The following is a 13176-nucleotide window of genomic DNA, read 5'->3' on the forward strand; positions in this document are numbered from 1 at the left end:
GTCACAACGGACGCGAGCTTGTTCGGGTGGGGAGCCCTGGTGGGCTCTCGCCTGGCTCAGGGCAGGTGGACTCAGACAGATCTCCGTCACAATATAAATTGGTTAGAGCTGAAGGCGGCCAGGCTCGCTCTCCAAAACTTCCGGTTCTCGGTGGAGGGCCGAAACGTGCTCCTCCCGACGGACAATGTGGCCACCAAGGCCCACATCAATCGTCGGGGGGGATGCGCTCTCGAGCACTCTGGTTAGAGGCTCTGAGGCTGGGCGCCTGGGCGGAGAAGCACCTGTTGTCCCTGATTTCGGAGCACATCTCCGGCCTCTCCAACCACCAGGCAGACTGGCTGAGTCGGGCGACTCTGGACAATGGTGAGTAGCAGATCCATCCGGGCATCTTCTGGAGGATATGTCAGAAATTCGGCACTCCCCTAGTAGACCTCTTCGCGTCTCCAACGAACGCGCATCTGCCCCGGTTTTTCACTCGCTTTCAGTCTCGAGGGGCGGAAGGGACAGATGCTCTCAGGAGCAGGTGGCCGGCGGGCCTCCTATACACATTTCCCCCAATTCCGCTCATCCCGGGGGTCCTCAGGAAGGTAGTGGAGGAGAAAGCTCTGGTCATAGTGGTGGCCCCCTTTTGGCCCAGGAGGCCTTGGTTCGCGGATCTCATTCAACTATCGGTGACTCCCCCGTGGAGGATTCTACGGGAGGAGGTGGTCTTGCGCCAAGGGGTTCTGGTTCATCCAGAGCCCCAGTGGCTTCATCTGACCGCATGGTTGTTGAACAGGGACTGCTGAGGGCGGCCAATCTGTCCTCTGGGGTCATCCGTACCATCGAGGCTTCCAGGCGTCCCTCTACGAACCGGATCTACAATTCGACCTGGGATGCGTTCGTGAGGTGGTGCACCCCTCATCAGATCTCTCCGACTAGGGCCACCATCCCCAACGTTTTAGATTTCTTGCAGAAGGGTTTGGAAAACGGTTTGTCGCACAACACCTTGCGACGGCAGGTGGCTGCTCTCTCTTCAATTCTGGGGGGTGTGGGGTCTCCCTCTCTTTCTCATGTTCCCCTGATCAAGAGGTTTCTTAAGGGGGTGGCTAATCTCCGGCCTCCTCCTGTTCATAGGTTCCCCACGTGGGACCTGCCCCTGGTTCTCAGGGCTTTGATGGGGGCTCCGTTCGAGCCACTCAGGTCGGTTCACCTCAGGTTCTTGTCCCTTAAGGTAGTTTTTCTTGTAGCGATTACCTCCGCCCGGTGTATCTCGGAGCTGGGTGCCTTGTCATCCAAGGATGATCTTTGCCACTTTCATGCAGATAGGGTAGTTCTTCGGCTTGACCCCACTTTTCTTCCGAAGGTGAACACCCCCTTTCACAGGGCTCAGGAGGTTGTTCTGCCGGATTTTTGTCCAGGGCCGTCTTCGGATAGGGAGCGACTCTGGCACCGTCTGGATGTCCGTCGGGCCTTGCACATTTATCTCCAGCGGACGGTGGAGCTCCATCGGTCGGAGGCGTTATTTGTCTCCTTTCAGCCCAGGTCCTTGGGTGCTAGGGTGTCCTCGGCCACCATTGGCCATTGGGTTTGTCAAGCCATCAGGGAGGCCTACGGGGCGGTGGGGCGTCCCGCTCCTTCAGGTATAACGGCCCACTCCACTAGAAGTGCCACGACCACGGCGGCGTGAGCCACTAGGGCCCCTCTTGAGGACATTTGTCGGGCCACCACTTGGGCGTCCCCGACCCCGTTCATCAGGCATTATCGTCTGGATTTGTTCACCTCGGCGGATGCTTCCTTTGGTCGGAGGGTTTTGCAGAGGGTGGTAGCAGATACTCCCCTTGGGCCATAGTTGGTGGTTGCGTTTATCCCTCCCTTGGGATTGGGCTTTGGTATGTCCCACACGTGACCACTCCCTCTCTTCCACTGGAAAAAGAACGTTGGTCTTACCTGAATGTGTCTTTTCTGGGGAAGAGAGGGAGTGGTCACGACCCGCCCTGTTCTGGGTTGTTGGCACCAAGGGGAGCCTCGGGGTTTTTCCGGGGTTTTTTTTGTGTGTTGTTCTGTTGTTTGTAGTTCCAGTGCTACTGTTCTCCTTCGAGGAAACTGGGAAGGAATGGAAGGCAGGAGTATTTAAGAGTTTGCTCTCAGTCTTTGGACCAATCAGGCTGTGAGAATACCCACACGTGACCACTCCCTCTCTTCCCCAGAAAAGACACGTTCAGGTAAGACCAACGTTCTTTCTAGGTTGCAACTCACAAAATCATGCATTTAAAGTTTTGAAAGGTAGATTCCTGCAGAAGCTTATAAAAATCTTACTAGTGGAAAGATCAGCTTGAAGGTGGGACCAATTACCTAAAACAGTGATGGCGAACCTATGGCATGCGTGCCCAAAACGGCACACGGAGCCATGTTGGCTGAGACATGCATCGTCACCCATTCCTCTTCCAGGTTTCTGTCGCGCATGGACATGCAATGATCAGCTGGGTTTTTTGCATTTGGCAGTGCCGGAAATCGGAAGAGCTGGTTTTCTGGTTTCCGTTGTGCACATATGTGCTGATCAGCTGATCATTGTGCACGCATGCGTGCCGGTAACCGTAAGACAAGCTGACTGGTGTGCATGCACATGCCAGAAATTCATTTTCCAGCAAGTGCATGCCCATTAGGCAGCTTCTCTTCCGGGGCGCATCCCTGATGCACACTCCCTTTTCAGCACTCGATGCCGAAATGGTTCGCCATCACTGACCTAACAAGTAGTCGTTTTCCATTATTGGATCTATTCAAGAGGAGGCAGGAAAGCCTGAAATGTTTTAATGTAGATTACTGCACAACGGCGAGTAAATAATGGTAGAGAATATATCAAGGTTGAAGTATTGTGTTACATGAATCTTCTGAGTTTGATTTTTCATTTTCAGATGCTTCATTAGCCACTTGGATAACTTCTTCAGTGTTATGATCATAGCCTTATATACTCAGAAGAAAATAAAACCATCAAGTGTTCAAACTACTTTGCTTTTTTTCTGACTAAAATAGGTGAGGGGCCTGATCTACCTTTTGATAACAGCATTTTGGGGAGGAAGTAATAGCTAGAGTGACCTTCAGTAGAAAGCAGATAGAACACATTCCTAGGATGGTGCATAGCTTTTTGTCTAAAAGAAAAGTGATTCTGTCAATTTGGAATAGTGATTTGCTCCCAAGTGATGGATGGATAAAAAAAAAAGATTCCCCCCAAAAGGAAATGAAATTAAGTGTGCAAATTAAAAGGCAACCTGGATATAATTTACATAATATAAGTCCTGGGAGGAAGTGAACATGAAACTAGTCACAGGTAAAAACCTGTTAATTGTCTTTTCACCATAGAACTGCTTATCTTTAATCACCTGACCAAGTTTAATAAATCTTTCATCTACATTTGGAATTTTGATAATACTGTATCTGAGATTAATAAAGAGAATATGGTTCTACAGCAACATCTACAGGCCAAGAAAAATATAGCATGTCAGGCAAATCTACTTTTCAGTTTTTCAGGTATGTATTATGTGAAAAACACAGGCCTTTTTTGTATTAGCCTTAAGCTAAAATACTCACAGTTCTGACCCTTGGACCATCCTCAAGTATAGGACGGATAATAGAAGGCATATTAAAGAGGAGATATTGTACTCAAGAAGTTACTTGAGCACAGCTGAATAGAGAAACAGTCTGGGGAAGCTATATTTGCTCAAATGCAAGGATAGCTTTCAGGTCATCTGAGAGTCTCCCTTCAGAAATCCCCAGAAAGAGCATGGAATCTGGCAGGTTTCAAAGGAGATGTCCATAGGCCTCCCCATTGGGAATCTAGAAACTATCATAACATTTGATTTTTATTAGATCACATGAAAGAAGCAAAATGATTTGCTTTCAATATTTTTGTTCTGTGAGTCACTCTGATGGTTGGCAGAGAAGAGCCTATGATAGATACTGAAGAGGAAAATATAGTTTGGGTGATTGCCAGATAGCACCAGGCCAGTTGCAGAAGAGAGAAAAGGTAGCACCAGACAATTTGAATCAGGAGCAATATCGGTTGAGGAGCAAGCAAGGGTGGGATTCAGCCAATTCAGACCAGTTTGAGCAAACTGGATGTTAATTTTAATCCAGTTCGCCAAACCATTAGTTACAACGACCATGCCCCTCCCCTCCCAGGAATCTCCACATGGTCCGTTTATCATGAGGGGCACACACACAGCCTCTGGGAGGGTGAAAAATGGGTCTAGCAGAAGTTCAGAAATGGGCCCCTTTCTGCATTTGGAGGATCTCCAGAGCCCAGGGGAAGCCATTTTTGCTCTCCTGGAGGCTCGAGGAAAGCCTTGGGAGCCTGGGGATGGTGAAAAACGGGCCTACCGGAAGTCTGGAAACAGGTCATTTCCGGCATCAGGAGGGCTTCTGGAGCTGGGGGAGGCTGTTTTTGCCCTCCCGGAGGCTTGAAGAAAGCCTCTGGAGTTTGGAGAGGGCGAAAAATGTGCCTACCAGAAGTCTGGAAACGGGTCTGTTTCCAGCCTTCGGAGCCTGGGGGAGGCCGTTCCCCCCCCGGGAGGCTCAAGAAAAGCCTCCAGAGCCTGGGGAGGGCAAAAATGTCCTCCCGCCATCGTGGTACACTAGGCCACACCCCCATGGCCATGCCCACCCAGCTACCGGGCGGAGAACCTTTTGCTAAAAATTTTCAATCCCACCCATGGGAGCAAGTGTGTAGCGATCTTTTGTCTCTCCTATCCTGTCCCCCTTTCACCTCACAGGGGTGCACCAGCAGCTATTCAGCAATGCCCAAAGGTAATATTTATTCTAATTATTTGTGTACAGTTATATTGTTGCTTCCAGACTGATAAACATTCAGGAGTCTATTGTGAAAACAGTTTCAGGCTCTTGTTATAAGTGAAAAATCAGGCAGTTCCTGTTTCAAGGAAAACGATTAGAAAATAAATACCCATCCTGATGTTCTTTGAGGTGACCAATTGTAGCTGAGAAATACTAGTTCAGTTGCCAGAATTCCTGCAACCTTCAGCCTTTCTTTTCAATACATCTTACTTGAGAATTGTGTTTGGAAAATAATTTATTTGGGTTTTTGGCAGGTTTCTTATAAATCTACTGTAGTGATCAAACCAACAGAGAAAAATGGTGTTGCTACCTCTGTTGTGTTCCATTATTAGACAAACAACACTTGGAACCAACTATTTTTAGTGTGTTCAGCATTATTGGCCAGCCTGGCCTGGAGATTCTAAGAGCTATAATTTAGTGGGAGGGCATCAAGGCAGAGAACCACATACATTGCTGTTAGCTGTTAGCAGGGGACATGAAAAAGAGTCCCCAACTAGGCATCCACTGGGCAACAGTGATGTCACCGGCTAAACCATGGAAGTGCCTTGGTGCTTCTGACATGGAAGTAGTAGTAATGGTTGACAGGTTATGGGAAGGAAAAGGCGGAAAGTAGCAGGTAGTGATGGGGAGGAAAAGAAAGTAACAGACTGAGAAATATTGGTATTGCTTGGTAAGTTCTGACTGCTCTCCAACTATTAATGGATATGATACTGTTATCACATTGCCAGCAATAGATGTAATGAAGTTTCAGCATGTTTATTAAATGTTAGGTAAATGATGATTTTGAAAGAGATGAAGAGGGAGAAAAATCTGGCTCACATTTATTATGTTTGAATAGTTGAGAACTAGGTATATTTGTTCAGCTCTTCATCTCTTATTATATCACTGGTTACATTCCAGTTAAGCTTGTTTTCTGAACCTTTTCTTATTTCCAGAGTAATTTTGGATGTGGTTTTTGTAGGCCATCATGGAACTATCAGTTAAAAAGGAATTTAAAAATCCGGCGCAGCAGGCAATGGAAGGCACATGCGCAGACAGTGTGAAGAACAGGGTGGCAATGGCAACAGCTTCTTCAGTGCATTTGAGACCTCTGGTGGTTTTCAATGGCCTTCAGCCAGCTGCCGCTGCCAAGAAATGGCTAGCAAAGAGGTGGTGGCTGGGAGGCTTCTTGCAGTCACATCAAAACAGAAAGCTTGCCTTCCAGAGCCTGGACCAGTCACCACAGGAGGAAGGTAAGCCCAAAGAAAGATGCAATTGTGGGGGAGGAAGTGGGCCTGGGCCTCTCAAGGAGCGGAAACAGGACTGGCAAAGGGAGTGTCAGGGGAAAAACGCCTGATATCTGAGATCAATGGACCGTGGCTGATTCCCTTCCGCATATCTTTTGAGATATTGAGAAAAATAAAAGTCTTTAAGAAGTATTCTAATTAATAAACAAACTTTAATAATAAAATAATAAAAGTAAATGAAACAGAAAATAACTAATTGTTACATTTTGATAATGAAAGCTCTGGTTGCCAAGTTGGCAGCCAAACAAAGAAGAAAATTTTTTTGGAATGTGTAACCGCATGCGCAATAAATCACTTTCAGATAAGAACCTTTTTTGTTTTATGACCTGCGCAATAAAGCTTTCTTAGTTTAACTCTTGAATGTCAGTTCATGCCTAGCAAACTTTTTAACATCGTGACAGGGAGAGTGGGCGGCACGCAGGAGGACGCCCCAGGAAGGCCAGAGCTGGGGAATGGTGCATTCCATGACCACGCCAAGGTGAGCGGTGAGTGGGCGGAGGCTCCGGGGCCTCAGGGAATGGCGCATCCCTGGGCCCTACCCAAGGCGAAAGGCGAGAGGGCAGCATGCTTGCCTTTGGTAAGCTGAACAGAGCGGGCGAGGCAGGTGGGGCGAATGAGTGGCGACTGGGCGGGCAGGGTGAGCGAGCGGTGACCGGGTGGGCGAGGCAAGCCAGAGACCGCTACAGTTCAGTGAACCAGGTCAAATTTCCCCTACAGGTTCGCCTGAACCGGTGCGAACTGGCTGAATACCATGTTTGATGCTAAGAGAGATTGTGCTCTGAGTTTTCTGATCTTTTTCTATCCAGTTACCTGAAAGATGTTCTGATCTAGCTTCATTTATACATTTCCACGCTCCTTCTCCTTCTCTTATTAGCAGTATGTTCATCTTGAATTTCCGATAGTTCTGGTTTGTCAAATTTACAAATGAAATCTTTGTTTCAGCTTTGTTACTGGCAATTTTGTTTTATTTATTTATTTATTTATTTATTTATTTATTTATTTATTATTTATTTATTTATTTATTTATTTATTTATTTATTTATTTATTTATTTATTTATTTATTCTGTTACAGTCTTCATTATGTTGCTGTATTTTGCACTTATCTGTTGTAGCTGGCTATGACAGGTTTGTTCTGTTCTATGCTGAACTTTATAATTCTCCTCTAGTCTGGGTTTATACTGGGTTTCCTACACTAACAGGATGCTTGCCTCCTTAGACAAGATAAAGTGAAGGAAGGAGGAAGGACATGTAGACTTGAAAGATTCTGTTACTATAATCTTATAATACAAGTAGTATTAGCATGCATTGTGTTCTAGTCTAGTCTGTCTTGAAGAATTGACATTAATCAATCCCAGACTAAATAAAATTTACTGAATAAAACTTATAAAACAGATCAATGCAACCAATAAGAGTTGAGGTTTCAATATTTACTATTTTTACAAGGGCATAGCCTTTTTGCATCTAGCTATGCTGATGGTATGATGTTGAAGTATAATAATGTAGATGCTTGCTGAAATTTAATGTTTGTAAATTGATCTAAGTACCATCTTCTTTGAAGCATAAATTGCTGTGACCCAGTTATACCCTGGGTGAGAGTTTACTCCATTCTATTTGTAATTCTATATCAAGGATCTTTGGTTAAGCACAGCCATTGCCAATCTTGTCCCAAGGGCATGAGAATTTCCTTTGAAAAACCCAGTTTATACATTTTTTTCTCAATTTAGAGTATCCAGGAGGAATCATATTTATCAATTTATATTAGCTGTGTCAGACCTAGATACTGCAAATTTATTTATTTATTTATGAACATTATGAAATGAGTATCTTTAATCAGTATTTAAACACAGACAGCCATGCCTTTCTGTCAACTTTAATAACGTCTGCCTCTGACTGCAGGGCAACATTAGGCACATGTTTTGCTGCTTAGAATAGTGTTCTTATGAAATTTGACTGTACTGATAATTAACTCCTGGGTTTAATTGCACTCCATATCACAGATGTAATAATGTCTTGGCTTCAAAAAGCTCGAGGGCAGTTGTTATTATTGGATACCCCTAGAGAAGAAGAAAGAAAGATTTGATGTTGAACTGCTCTGGGTATTTGAAGCAATCTGAACAGTCTGCATATGACACTTGCCAAAGTAATATGGTAAGTGACTATCTACCAATAGTAGTAATAGATGCTTTCAATTTCTTCCAAAGAATTGTCTTGGAAATAGAATCAAAGACTTGCTAAACAGAAATACAAACAAAAGACAGAAAAGTATCTGGAAGATAATAAGACAGGTGTGGGAGGGGCTACAACACCTAACCAAGTATAAGGGCAATACGAAAAAAATAGCCAATGCTAATGCTCTGATAGTAAAGGAGCTAAATAGCTTCTTCACCCGCTTTGAGGTCAAAAGATCAGGCTCTAGCTCAAAGGCCCTCTGACCTCCAGCCACTCACCCTGGATGAACATCAGGTGAGAGCAGAGCTGAAGGCTATAAATCCCAACAAAGCTGCAGGTCCAGACAGGGTGTTGGGGAAAGTGGTAAAAACCTGTGCTGACCAATTAATAGGGGTCCTGACAAGGATTTTAAACCTCTCCCTGCAACAGGCTAGAGTCCCATCATGCTTGAAAGCAGCCACAATTATCCCAATTCTGAAGAGAGCAGCCATAAAAAGCTTCAATAACTATTGACACATTGCGCTGACGTCTATAGTGATGAAGTGCTTTGAGAGACTGGTCCTACAACACCTCAGGTCCTGTCTTCTACCAAATTTTGATCAACACCAGTTTGCTTATAGAAGCAACAGGTCGACAGGGGACGCCATCACCACTGTTCCACATATTGCACTGAGCCACCTTGAGAAATCTGGGAATTATGTCAGAATGCTTTTTATAGACTATAGCTCGGACTTTAACACCATCTTACCAGGAATTCTCATTGAAAAGTTGACTGACCTGAATTTCCCTCCCCCCACTTGTGAATGGATCAAAGACTTCCTGACAGATCGTCCACAAACAGTAAGGGTTGGGTCCTTTATATCTTCCATGCTGAAGCTAAGCACAGGCTCCCCTCAGGGCTGTGTGCTCAGCCCATACCTGTACTCACTGTATACATATGACTGCATATCCTCTGATCCATCCAACATCATAATAAAGTTTGCAGACGATGCAATAGTGCTGGGTCTCATAACTGGAGGGGACGAATCAGCATACAGGGAAGAAGTCCAGAAGGTATCCGCATGGTGCTCAAGAAACAACTTATATCTAAATACTAGTAAGAGAAAGGAGATGGTGCTAGATTTGCGAAAGTACAGAGAGGAACCTGCCCCGCTGTATATCGAGGGGGGCTGTGTGGAGATGGTTTCTCTTTTAAATTCTCGGGAGTGCATATTAGTCAAGATCTCACCTGGAAAAACAACACGTCTCTGGTGATTGGAAAGGCCCAACAGAGATTTCATTGCCTTAGAGTCCTGCAAAAAAATCTTTTGTGAAGCTGGGCTGGATTTTTACATAGCTTTATCCAGCTTTGTGTTTGTGAGAGAGAGAAATGGATGGGGGTCTGGGAGGAAGTCATTCCCCTTCCCCCAACAGCTGGTAAAGCTATGCAAAACTCCAGCCCAGCTTCACTGATTACACGTTTGAAAAGCCAATGTGGGTTCACCTGCAATCAAACTACACTTGGGGAAGGAGAGCATGAGCGAGCACTGAGGAGACCACAGGAGGAGGCAGGAAGCCAGGCAAAGAGCCATGCTGTAGCATACACACTTTCCCCCATGGAAGGCATGGATCAGCTATGTAAAAATCCAGCCCACCTTCACTGATGACAGGTTTGAAAAGGCAATGTTGCTCTGCCTGCAATCAAACTACAGGGTCCTTCCCTCCAGCCTTTGCCCAAAGCCCCGCACCACACCAGGAGGATGAAGTTTGAATTCCTGCCCTCCTCTGACCCACACATACCTTTTCCAGCTGCTTCAGAGAGGGCTTCAATGCTGCTCTTGCCTTGGTCCTCTGAAGAAGCCCTTTTTGAGAAACGCCTTGCAAATGGGGGCAGGGCAGGGGAGCGTACTGGTATGGGGGTGTGGCCATGCTGCCGTGGAATGCCTGCGCAAAAGTATGGCAAATTTTTGGCACCGGTGTGCCCATAGTGGTGTGTACCAGCCAGAACCCACCTCTGGTCTGCATAAGTCTTCTATCTCTCATTATTGAAAGGGCAAAGGCAGTTATGAATTCAAATGGAGCTATTCTATGTCTCATGGGTTCCCACTGCATTGTGGTACAACTTCTTGGAAAAAGCTCTTTTAGATATGTTTTAAATTAATCAAGGTTAGTCAAGGAAACATTCTTAAATGGAGTTACAATGAATTTCAGTAAAACCAAGAAGAATAGATCCTTGGCAAAATATACCACAGTTCCACCTGTGACTATGCATAAATAGCTTTTTTGTAACCTTGTTTGAATTTCTCCTCTGCATTTCTTTTTCTGTAATTAGCACAATTTTCCTTGCCTTCCCATAAAAGCTTCCAATTATCATAAAGAAATTATGAACAGAGAAAAACAAAGACCTATCACTGATGTGCATGTAATTACTCTTATTTGCTTAGGCATTTATATTCCTGATATTCATATACATATTGGTGCTGCTCTATACATCCACACAGCACTTTGAATATAAAGCAGAGGTTTATTTGAAGCCTAGCATTTATTAAAATTTCAGTGCATTTATTATGCAATTTCCATTTACAAAGCTGTATTTGTATTCTTTTAAGGTCAGATTCTCAAGCAGCATCTTTTCCTCAGTCCCCAAATGAGAAAGCTGTTTGGCGCTGTTGGAAGAAATGTCCTTCTGGGTTCGGCTCCAAGTGGGGAAAAAGACACTTGAGACACGGAGACTGCTTGGAAAGATGGTTTTAATGGTGGATAGAACCACATGGTTGAGTCCTGAACAGAAAAGGTGATCACATGCTTCAATGTTGGTGGAGAAGAAAAGAGAAGAGAAGGGAGGAAGAGAAGCTGAGTCCCTGGTTTTATGCCCTCTCTGGCCTTTGATCTTGAGCTTGTATTCTGATTGGTTGTCAGATTCCCATGAGGCCATGCAGGGGCAACTCTAGGCTGCTTTTTGAATCCAGGTTTGGTTCAGTTCTCAGATGCCATGTGGGGAGTTGAGTAAAAGGCCAATATTATCATGCAATAAAAGGCCAATATTAATATCATATTAATCCCATCACTCTGGAGCTGAAGGGGAGAACTCTTTATTATGTAAAATGGACTAGCTCAGGCTTTAATGGCTCATTGACAAAGGGGGATGGGCAGTAAACTGCAGGGAGCTATTCTGTCTTTATAATATGTTTCTGTTGTGTCCACTGATTGGCTCCTGCGTCCATGCAGGCTCGAGGGAAACGTTAAACAATTCTATTGGTTAACTGTCTGACAGCTCAGCTATAAAAGGGCTGTCAGACGGCGAGTCGTTAAGTTCGTTACATTGTATCTTGAGCAGAATAAACCATTACTGTTAAAAAAAATTTGTGCAAACACCCCCTCCCCCCTATTAAATACTCTAGGAGGGTCTTCCTGTACTGGACTTCGAGGTGAGTATGTTGGGTGAAGCCTATCTAATGTGGTGCGCAATCTTCGCCCCATTAAGATCTCAGCAGGGCTTTTACCTGTTATGGGGTTTGGTGTGGTGTGTTGGGTTAATAAATATGAAGCTATTTTCTCTAGCCATGGAAGATTTCTCATTCAATTTAATGCCTCTTTCGCTGAACGAACAGCCCATTCTGCCAATCCATTTCCTGCAGGGTGATACGGTGCTATTTGAGCGTGCCTTATTCCCAATGATGTTAGGTAAAGTGGGTGTTTGCACAAAATTTTATGGGGGAACCTAAGTGGTTACCGGGTTGGATATCTGAGATAACTGGGCCCTGTTCTTACAGGGTCTAGCTGTGTGATGGTCGGGAATGGCGAAGACATATTAATCAATTATGCCGACGAATAACGGGGTCCGCAAGTGACATAATAGAGCAGACAACAAGGAATAAACTACAAGACAGAGTTACCAGGGGAGTTCAAGTTTCGTTACCAGTTGATGGATTACCTGTTGAAGAAGAACCCGAGCTGCATGGACAAGTATCTGTATTGTTAGCACCACCGGCACGGGGGCCAGAAAGGGGCGATGTTCCGTGTCCTGGGGCTCCTGAGGCTGGGTTGCGCCGCTCTCAGAGAAGGTGGAGAAGACCAGCATATTTGCAAGATTATGCATGTGCAGTCCGGGGGGGGGGGGGGGGAAGGAGTGTTGTGTCCACTGATTGGCTCCTGCGTCCGTGCAGGCTCGAGGGAAACATTAAACAATCCTATTGGTTAACTGTCTGACAGCTTAGCTATAAAAGGGCTGTCAGACGGAGAGTCGTTAAGTTCGTTACATTGTATCTTGAGCAGAATAAACCGTTACTGTTAACTCGGCTATTCAGTTACTGTTTCAGTTTCTTCCTTTTCACATCCAGAGAAATATTCTGCCTTTTCAATATTTCCTAGGATATTTCATTTTTCTGGGAGAGGGTTGGGTGATAACTTCCTACAGTGCATCAAGAGTTCTTTCTATTGTATTTTCAAGCTTGTCTCTGCAACCACAATGGATAAAATTTTATTTTTCTCCTAAGAAACCTGGAACATCCATGACAAATAACAGATTTTAAAAAAAACCTAGAAAACTTTTATTATTTGTCTCAATTCTTACTAAATACATTTAACAATTTCAAAGTGTCCTCTTTGAATATTTTCAAAATGAAATCAGCTGCAATCTTAAATGTTTTCATTGTATTGTGAGTGCCATATGCCACTCTGATTTGTGATGTTTATTTGTTATATTTTATACCCTCACTACATATTACAAAAATGACATGAATTATTCTGGAACTGGGCATTTCGACTATGTGTGTTGGCATCCTGGTGATCAGAAGTCAGTGTGGTTTTAAGATTCAGACGCAGGGGTGTGGCCATGGTGGGTGTGGCTTAGCCAGCCTCCTGCAGCATGGCAGGGGCTGTTTTCATGTTCCACAGGCTCTTGAGCCTCTGGGA

The 13176-nt window shown here is 44.8% G+C and overlaps 1 long non-coding RNA gene across 1 annotated transcript in view; it reads left to right on the forward strand.

The window, feature by feature from the left end:
• LOC309385623 overlaps positions 1–12335 on the forward strand; it is a 32908-nt gene extending 20573 nt beyond the window's left edge. Inside the window, exons 2-5 of the long non-coding RNA XR_014174265.1 lie at positions 5765–6059; positions 8112–8262; positions 10872–11056; positions 12036–12335. This is a non-coding gene — a long non-coding RNA (uncharacterized lncRNA). The remainder of the gene's footprint in view (positions 1–5764; positions 6060–8111; positions 8263–10871; positions 11057–12035) is intronic.
• The last annotated feature ends 841 nt before the right edge of the window (positions 12336–13176 follow it).

Source organism: Natrix helvetica (genome assembly GCF_964273705.1).
Source record: "Natrix helvetica genome assembly, chromosome: 2".
NCBI classification, from domain to species: domain Eukaryota; kingdom Metazoa; phylum Chordata; class Lepidosauria; order Squamata; family Natricidae; genus Natrix; species Natrix helvetica.